This window comes from Clupea harengus, chromosome 6 (assembly GCF_900700415.2).
Source record: "Clupea harengus chromosome 6, Ch_v2.0.2, whole genome shotgun sequence".
Classification (NCBI taxonomy): Eukaryota; Metazoa; Chordata; class Actinopteri; order Clupeiformes; family Clupeidae; genus Clupea; species Clupea harengus.
In genome coordinates, this window is record NC_045157.1 from 11,022,008 (window position 1) to 11,031,216 (window position 9,209).

A 9,209-nucleotide genomic window follows, 5' to 3' on the forward strand; every position below is an offset into this window, starting at 1 on the left:
GCTCTAGTCCGCTACTGTCTGAATTCTATATTACGCGACTTTGTCTAAAATAATGTCAGTATTACCAGCATTTTACCGGCAGTTTCAGACTGCAGTCCCCTGAACAAGACTCCCATATATTTCTTCTAGCAGAAGAACAGCTTGCATGTCTGTGTGCAGAGGGATAAATATATGAACCTTTCATTAGTTAAAACTCTTAGCAAATGATGGGCATGTCACTCCAAGCCAGGTCTCTTCAGGGTTGAAGCTGATTTTGGAGAAGCTCTTAGCAAATGATTGCCATTTCACTCCAAACACAACTGTGGATCAGACCTAGCCAAGATCAAGCCCTAACTACTGTACTAACACCACCCCACCCACACATGATGTCACACTACTACCCCCCTGCCCTAGTGAGTGGCTACTGGCAAAGACACCCCTGTTTCCTCACCCCTGTATCTAGAGAAGACACCTACAAGCTTGGCTCTCATCACTGTATTCATAACCTTCTGTTTGCAGGTATTTCTCCAGTGTTCATCAGTGTATGGCTGGCAGAGATCATCATACTCACATCACTGCTGGTGGGAGGGTATTACCTCTACATAAGAAACAAGAGAACACACACTCCAGGTCAGAATACACACATCACACACCTTCATCTTCTGTTATATCTACACTAGAAACAAGAGATCACACCAGGTTAGCAGAGAGACCTTAATCATGAGATCATGTTGGTGCCATAGGTTGTGTTGTTTATCCTGTATACTCAAGTGTGCTGTCGGCTGCATATATGTAGTCAGTGTCCTACAGTAGATTCCACTGAACTGCAGTAAAGGTTTAGACTACACCTGTGCTTTGAGTTGCTGTTGTGAGCTGTTGGAGTATTTGCCCCATAGAGTAGTCAGTAGTTTGAGCTTTTAGAGTATTTGCCCTCCAGTGCTGTGCAGGATTTTTAAACAGTCTGATAAAGTTTCTGACAGTAAAATCTCACCTTTCTGTGCAAATTATCTCCTCCTGAAAAATTTGCAATAATTAAAAAAAAAAAAAAACATTTATTTTAGGAAATGATACATATGAAGTGCCGTTTATGGCAAGGAGTAGTGATGGATAAAGTTTTCTTCAAAAAACAAGTTAAGTCTTTCATTCTCTCGTCCCACCTTAAAACTATGAAATGAACTGAACTATGAACTAGTTCAGAATTTAAATGGTGAACTATGAACGTGAACTATTCATGTTTACTTGTATGAACTGAACTTTGAACTAGTTCATGAGAGGTGTGAACTTGCACAACACTGTTGCCCCCTAGAGTAGTCAGTAGTTTGAGCTTTTAGAGTATTTGCCCCCTAGAGTAGTCAGTAGTTTGAGCTTTTAGAGTATTTGCCCCCTAGAGTAGTCAGTAGTTTGAGCTTTTAGAGTGTTTGCCCCCTAGAGTAGTCAATAGTTTGAGCTTTTAGAGTGTTAGCTCCCTTGTGCTGTGAGTGAGGTATGACGGCCACTGAGGCTTCTCCATAAACAAAAATGCTTTTCCCAGAGTTTCCTCCACCGTTACTCCTCTCATGCCTATGTGCTGTATGTGTTCAGGTGTGCACAGATAGACACTGGTGTTTCTCCTCTCATGCCTATGTGCTGTATGTGTTCAGGTGTGCACAGATAGATACTGGTGTTTCTTCTCTCCCTCAGATGAGCGTAAGGACCAGGAAGTGGATCTCACTCCGACCTCTATGAGCCGCAGGAGGAGGAGGACACCAGAGGAGGTGCAGATGCAGTGACTCCCCATTGGCTCAGAGGGTGTCCAGCACCAGAATACTCCCAGATTTAAAGAAATCATTTCAAACACAACAAATAAGGAGACACTTTCAAAAGCAAGCACATATTAGAGATGAAGAAATTCTCTCCTGATTCCTGACTGGAGCACATCAGAGAAACTGGTTTCTGGTTTATTTACCCTTTCACCCTTCTACCCTAGTGTAGACTATGCACACACTCACTCTCTCTCTCTCTTTCTTTATCTCACTCACACGGACACACACACACATAAACAAACAAAAATGTGTAAGGTGTTGTGAAAGTGTTTCTGTGTTTCTCATTTCCGCAGCCTTGTGTGTATGTTTTTCCATTTTATGTACCAATAAAATTGTGCTTATGTGACACGTGAGTCCAGAAGCTCTTTGCTGTTGACTAGAAGGGCACTCAGACAGCGCAGACCTCCGCCAAGCCCAATGCCGTATCTCGCACCTTTAGCGAAATTAAACTACATTTGTGGAACCGCCCAGTGATTTGGGTCCGCTCAAAACTTGACCCATGCTACACATTCCCACCAAGTTTCATGAAAATTGGCCTGGTAGTATTTCCCTGTGTACAGACAGAGGTAATGATGATGCCTGCATATGTGCTGCCATCATGAGGAGGTTATTGGTATGGCATGTTTCAACTTAAGTTGAAATACCTAAGTTTGGTTTTGAAAGTCTGTTTTTTGTAATACCAGTCAGTCATGATGAGACAGCTTTGTGGGTGTATTGTGTGTGCAGGTGTGTGTGTGGGTGTGGGTGTGATCTAGGTCTGTGGTGGGAAGATGAGAGCAGTTGAGGGAGCTTGTCCTCTGGGAGAGGTTAACCCTTAGAAGTCCACGTTTCACTGTGGGTAATATGGAGCTTTTGTAAGGGTATTGTTAGATTTGATTTAAATCTATGTCTCTCATGTTATTGTTGCTGAGGTCTTCTAGAATATAATCATACATGCCACTTTTGCCACAATGTTTTTAGTTAGGGGAAATATACAAAAATATCAAGGCATGTCAGACTACCTTAAAAAAGGCCTTAGAAAAGGGCAAAGGACTTCCCCAAATGGTATTATTAGAGCTGAACTGAAGACAAAGGATGCAGAGGATAAAATAGTGAAATAGTGACTGATTTTCATTGACGTCTCGACACAGACAATGAATGTTCAACAACATTACAGAACCAGTAAGGGGGCAGGGTGCAGGCTTCCTCCACACACAAACCTCTGCTTACATTTGGGTGACTACGCCAAATTTAAATCCAATACTGTTTTTGCTTTTTATATTTGCAGTCATGGAACTTTTTGAACACATCTCGTATGTTTATGCAGATTCATTTGAACACCTGGGCCAACCTGAATTCAATCTCTGCATTCTGTCGCAGCCAAGAAAACAAATTAGATCTGTTGCAGAAAATGCACTGATGCTGCAGAGCATTTCTTCTTGTGCCTTAGTCTAATTAGACTACACTATGTGAATAGAATAAGCTTATCATTATTGCGTATCTACATCATGAATCGCATTAGTTTACTGCTGACTGAGCATTTAATTAAAGTTGGCCAAATTAGACAAGGCCTATCTCTTCACAGACGCCTGAGTATTGAGGTTTTGTGCAAAATCCTAGATGGACTAAAAACAATCAGAAATAATGCAAAAGCTCGAATACTTTTTTTTTTGCTGAAATATTGTGGTAATAATTGCAACCCAGAATGGTGGGAAATCTTTTGAATGTATTTGAATTTGCTGAATTGGGATTAACCTTAACAAAAAAAAAAAAAACATTTTAGTTATGCATTTGGCATGGCAGGGTTTGTTCAATTTGTGCAAAATCCTAGAGGGTCTAAAAGCAATAACAAACAATGCAAATGCTCAATGCCTTTGTTGAAATATTGTGGTAGAAGGACAACATTGCAACCCAGAATGGTGGGAAATCCTTTAAAAAAAATTCTAAATGGGGGGGGGGCATACATACACATCAGGTGATCCACAAATCCAGACCAGAATTAGGTTTACAAATGACGTTTCACGACAGATACACACACAAAGTATGATGTATTTTACAGATTATAAAGTATGTATTTCCATTGACATGACTTTGTACAAACCATAGTACATTTGTTCAAATGAGAAGTCAGAAGGAAGGAGTTGTGTGTCTGTGGATAGAAAACCCATTCATAAATGATATTTCTGGATCATGGTCTGCATTTACACATATTTTGAGTCATTTTCTCTCTACACTCTGGTCCTGTAGGGGGCATCATCTGTGTTTTCTCCAGCTTCACTGGCCAGATCATGGATGCTGTCGTACTTCACCACCGCCACCTGAGGGCAGCATTGCACACAATCCATTCCTTTCTTAGCACTCATTACTCCACCAATATCTGCCATTACTACTTGCCTCTCTCTCTCTCCTCTGCTCTCCATATGAAGGGTGGGTGTGTGTCTGAATCATGTTTCATTGCTGAGTCTTACAATAGGACCAGCACAGTACTGATCCAGCTAAATGACTACCAACATCCAAACACGCCCCTCTCTCTCTCTTCTGCACTCTCTCTCCATATGATGCCCGTATGTGGTCTGTGTCTGTAAGGAGTTCTGTATTACGCGGACCAAGTGAAGTGAACCGTCCATCTAGGTCAGGGACAGACAGGAGAGTGTTCTGTTCTTTTGCATGTTTTTCTGTTGGGGTTCTTAGTGGAGGAAACCTCTTGTGAACACGGGGAGAACATGCAAACTCCACACAGAAAGGCCCGGGAGATAGCCCACCTGAGCACTGAAGGTCTGGGGAGGACCTGCCCCCCAGAGCCAACAGCGCCCCATGCGGGTAGTGAACCATGACCTTCTTGCTGTGAGGCGGCAGTGCAAGCACCTGAGCCACCGTGCCACAATTATTGGATAGAACAACACATTTGTAAATTATTGAATATTTTTCAGAAAAGTTTCATGTAGATGTTATGGCCAACTGACAGGAGGATAGTTTTTGCATTTAGTACCATTACCACGGTAACCACAACCCAGAAACGCCGCCTAGCAACCAACCACAAGTCACACTTATGTGATCTGTCACACACTGTTCCTTTCCCACAGTCTAACACACTTTTTCAAACAGCTTTTATGCACCCACAGTCACACACTATTCTGCTAATCATGTCTGTATGTCATAAATGCCTCAGAAAAACTACCAGAAAATGAGCAAAGGTAAATGGTCAGTATTAGATTTGGTTTGAAAAATCACAAGGGAATACAACTTATGCAATGAAATTGCAAATAAAGTAATTACATTTATCTTAGACTTCTCAACAATACATATATGTATGTTTATAGTATGATGAGTGGATTATTTTTGGATTCAGGGTTGCTGTGTCATTTTGAATCAGGATGAAAGCTAACATTTGTCACAGCGCTGGTTTAACCCCCCAGTCTGGGGCTAGAGACAGACACTTTTGTCAGGTCAAGTCACATTTATTTGTGTAGCAAATTTAAAAATATCAGGTATCAGATCTCACTACCAGATCTCACTACCAGACTATTCCATAGTTTAGGACCAACAGCAGTTAAAGCTCAATTACTAACCACAGAAATTATCTGCTCATCAAATTTCAAAAAGTCAAAGTCAAAAAGCAAGGTGTTCAACATGCTTTGTGTATGGTGTGAGTTGACCAAGCACACTGCTTACGTCAACACTAACGGTTGGGGAACCAAACACCACCTCTGTCTTGTTTTAATGAAGTTTGAGGAAGCTACTTCCTTTCCAGTATTTGATATCCTCAAGGCAGTCAAAAGGGGCCCATGGCCAGGACTGATAGATACATCGGTATGAATGCTGGGGTTGGTATGTACAATATCACAGCAGGTCAGAACCACATGCTCTGATTCTGAGCCATAACACATGCGATACTTTCTGAAAATATGACACGTGATTCTGACCTGCTGTGATATTTTTTTTTTTCAAATGTAAGCAACTTTTATTAGTGGTTCCAAAGTCACATTTATTTGTTTGAATTCTACACAATAGGTACACTAATATGCGAGTAGTATGCATGTCATGTGAAATAATCTTTATCAAATATTCATACTGTGAAGGGGGCAGGACTCCTCAGAGTCTGGTCATACACACTTCAACAGAAAAGACAGAAAAAGAAAGAGGAAGGACCGCTGACAGGGGACAGAGTGCCGAGACAGGAGGGATGTTGGAGATGAAAGAGGAAGTTTGGGCAGGTCATAACCAACACAGTGCACCAAATACAACATATTAAAATAAACATTGCTCTTTTCTAAATGTAGAAAAAAACACAGAGGCCCATCACCAGTACCTCAGAGGCCCGTCCTTAGCCATAGCCAGCAAGATATGAGACAGACGTCATCTCCAGCTACACCACTGGGCAAAACAGAGGGCCGCACCAACCCCAGCAGCAGCTACCAGCAGCAGTGGCAGCTAACAAAAGCAAGTTGGCCTGGGGAACGGCATCAAGACGATGACTGAATGATCCGATGACTGAATGATCCGTGTCTCTGACCAGCAGAGGCGTTCACCCGCGAGCTGAGTGCGCAGCAGACAAGAGGTCACTGGGAGAAGCAGGTCACCCCGCCACATGTGACATCAGCAGAGTGAGGAGCACAACATACACACACACACACACCGTCAGAACACGCTACTACTGTATCACACCAGCTCGCTCACAAAACCCACTGGGAAATAAAACTCAACAGCACAGGAGTCCAATGGCCATCAGACGCAGTGGAGCAGAGTGGACATATCGCGCCCTACAGGCAGAGATGCAGATGGGTGTTGTGCTGCTGCTGCTACTGCTGATGTCAGCTCACGGTGAGTGTCATCACCTCACACCAACCCTGTCTCAACATCAACTGTGTGTACTTTTTGTGTGTGTGTGGATTTTTGTGTGTGTGTGTGTGTGGGGTGTGTGTGTGTGTGTGTGTGTGTGTGTGTGTGTGTGTGTGTGTGTGTGTGTGTGTGTGTGTGTGTGTGTGTGTGTGTGTGTGTGTGTGTGTGTGTGTGTGTGTGTGCGTTGTCTGTATGAATGAACTGTGTTTTACTTTGCGTGTGTCAATTACAGTGGAGACGGGTGATCCACAGTTAGACAGTGTCTGTATGTGTCCCCCTACAGGAGAGCAGTATTTCTGTAATGTCACTCAGAACACCACATGTCATGTCAGAGAACCTATGTATCTGCAGCTGCAGTTGACAAAGTTGTGGAAAGAAGGAATGTTCTCAACTGTTCTCAAATGCAAGTTTTGTTTGTTCACGTCTGGACTTGTTAAAGTGGTGAGAATAAATCTCTCTTAATCCAGGTCTGGGCTCCTTCTGTGATGCTACTCAGGATGCTGTATGTTATGGAGATCCTCTGCCGGATCCTGTGCATCTGCAGCTGATGATGGATGTCACAGGATATGACCTGAAGTTGTACAGTGGAGATAAGAAGGTTTTTACATCCAAAAGCTCCTACACAGTGTTCTACAACGAGTTCAACGCCCAATCATTTCGTCTGAGGTGGCGTTTCTTTGATCACGGGACCGTTGTTATAAACCCTACAGAGTGGACAGATGCAGGAACATACAGAGTGGAGATCTATGAGAGGTCAACAGGGAGGAGAGTGGGAAATCACACAGTACAGCTGATCTTCGAAGGTAAATCACTTCATCTTACCTCGTATGCGTTATTAGATTTAACATGTAGAAAAGCACACAGTACAGCTGATCATTGAAGGTAAATCACTTCAGCTTACCAATCATATGAGTTTCACTACTTCATTCCATCTCAGGTGTAATATCTAAGGTCAGACATCTCATCTCTGAAATATCTATGACAGGTCTAATAATGTTTCTGTGTTTAGCTTGAATCCAAGGGACAAAAACAAACTCAGATCACTTTTTACTTGCTGTTATCATATGGTGTTCGTTTTTGTTATATTGTTATATTTGACATATGTTCTTTAAAGTGTTTTAATGCACTTTAGCTTTTCTCTGCTTAATCTGTTTATTTGTTAAGCCCTTTGAATTACCAGTGTGTGTGATTTGTGCTATGTACAAAACCTGCCTTGCCTTATCTAAAGCACCTGATGCTCACACTGCTTCAGTTGTTTGACTGTGCTGACTGGAAAGTGAACCTTTATGTAGTGGATGGGTGTAATGGATGCATCATATCATTGTATTTCATAGCAGTAGACAGTTAACCATTCAAAAATGACCATTAAAGGATTCCTTCCTGGATCTCAGCAAAGAGCAACTTACCGACAGCCTCAGTGCTTCTCCATCAGCCCTGCTTCAGTCTCATGAGAAACCTCTGCATGACATGAATACACATGTGATAACACTGATGAAGGTGTGTTAATACACATATAATAACACTGATGAAGGTGTGTTAATACACATGTGATAACACTGATGGAGGTGTGTTAATACACATGTAATAACACTGATGAAGGTGTGTTAATACACATGTGATAACACTGATGAAGGTGTGTTTCATTTGTGTTCCAGGTTCCGGTACAGGTTTAGAGCCTGCACTGATTGTCTCAGCAGGTTTAGTGGCCCTTCTGATGTGGGTGGGTGTGGCTGCAGCAATATTTTTCATTATGAAGAGCAGGAATGCACACACGCCAGGTCAGACATGAACAGAACCTCCTCAACCTCATCTCCTCACCCGATCCAGACATCACACTCCTCTCTCTCTCCCTCCCTCTCTCTCTCTCTCTCTCTCTCTCACTCCCTCTCTCTCTCTCTCTCTCTCTCACTCCCTCTCTCTGTCTCCCCTTCTCTCTTACTCTCTCTCCCTCTCTCTCTCTCTCCCTCTCTCTTTCCCACCCTCTCTCTCACCCTCTATCTCTCCCTCTCTCCCTCTCTCTCTCTCTCTCCACCTCTCTCTCATGCTCTCTCTCTCTCTATCTCTCTCACTCTCTCTCTCCCTCTCTCTCTACCTCTCTCTCACTGTCTCTCTCTCTCTATCTATCTCTCTCTCTATCCACCTCTCAGATTCAGATTCAGATTCAGATTCAGATTCAGATTCAGATTCAAATAGCTTTATTGACATGACCGCGATGGTTACAGTATTGTCAAAGCATTTAAAATAATAATAATAATGACAATAGAAAAAAAAAATCTCTCTCATGCTCTCTCTCTCTCTCTCTCTCTCGCTCTCTCTCTCTCTCCATCACTATATCTCTCTCCCTCTTTCTCTCCCTCTCTCTACCTCTCTCTGTAAGGTCTGTGTTCTGTCCGTGTTCGATTTCTGAGTTTGTCTCCCTTGTGTTGTCACATGTTTGTTCCCTTGTCTAGTCCTCGTGCTTCCTTGTTCCCGCCATGTGCTTTCCTATGTTTGTTTGTCTATGCCATGTGCCCTCTTGTTGTTGTTCGTGCCTCCACCCCTCACCTGTTCCCAAACACCTGGTTTGCTTGTATTATTGGTTTCTCCTGTGTCCTGTTAATTCCCCTTGTT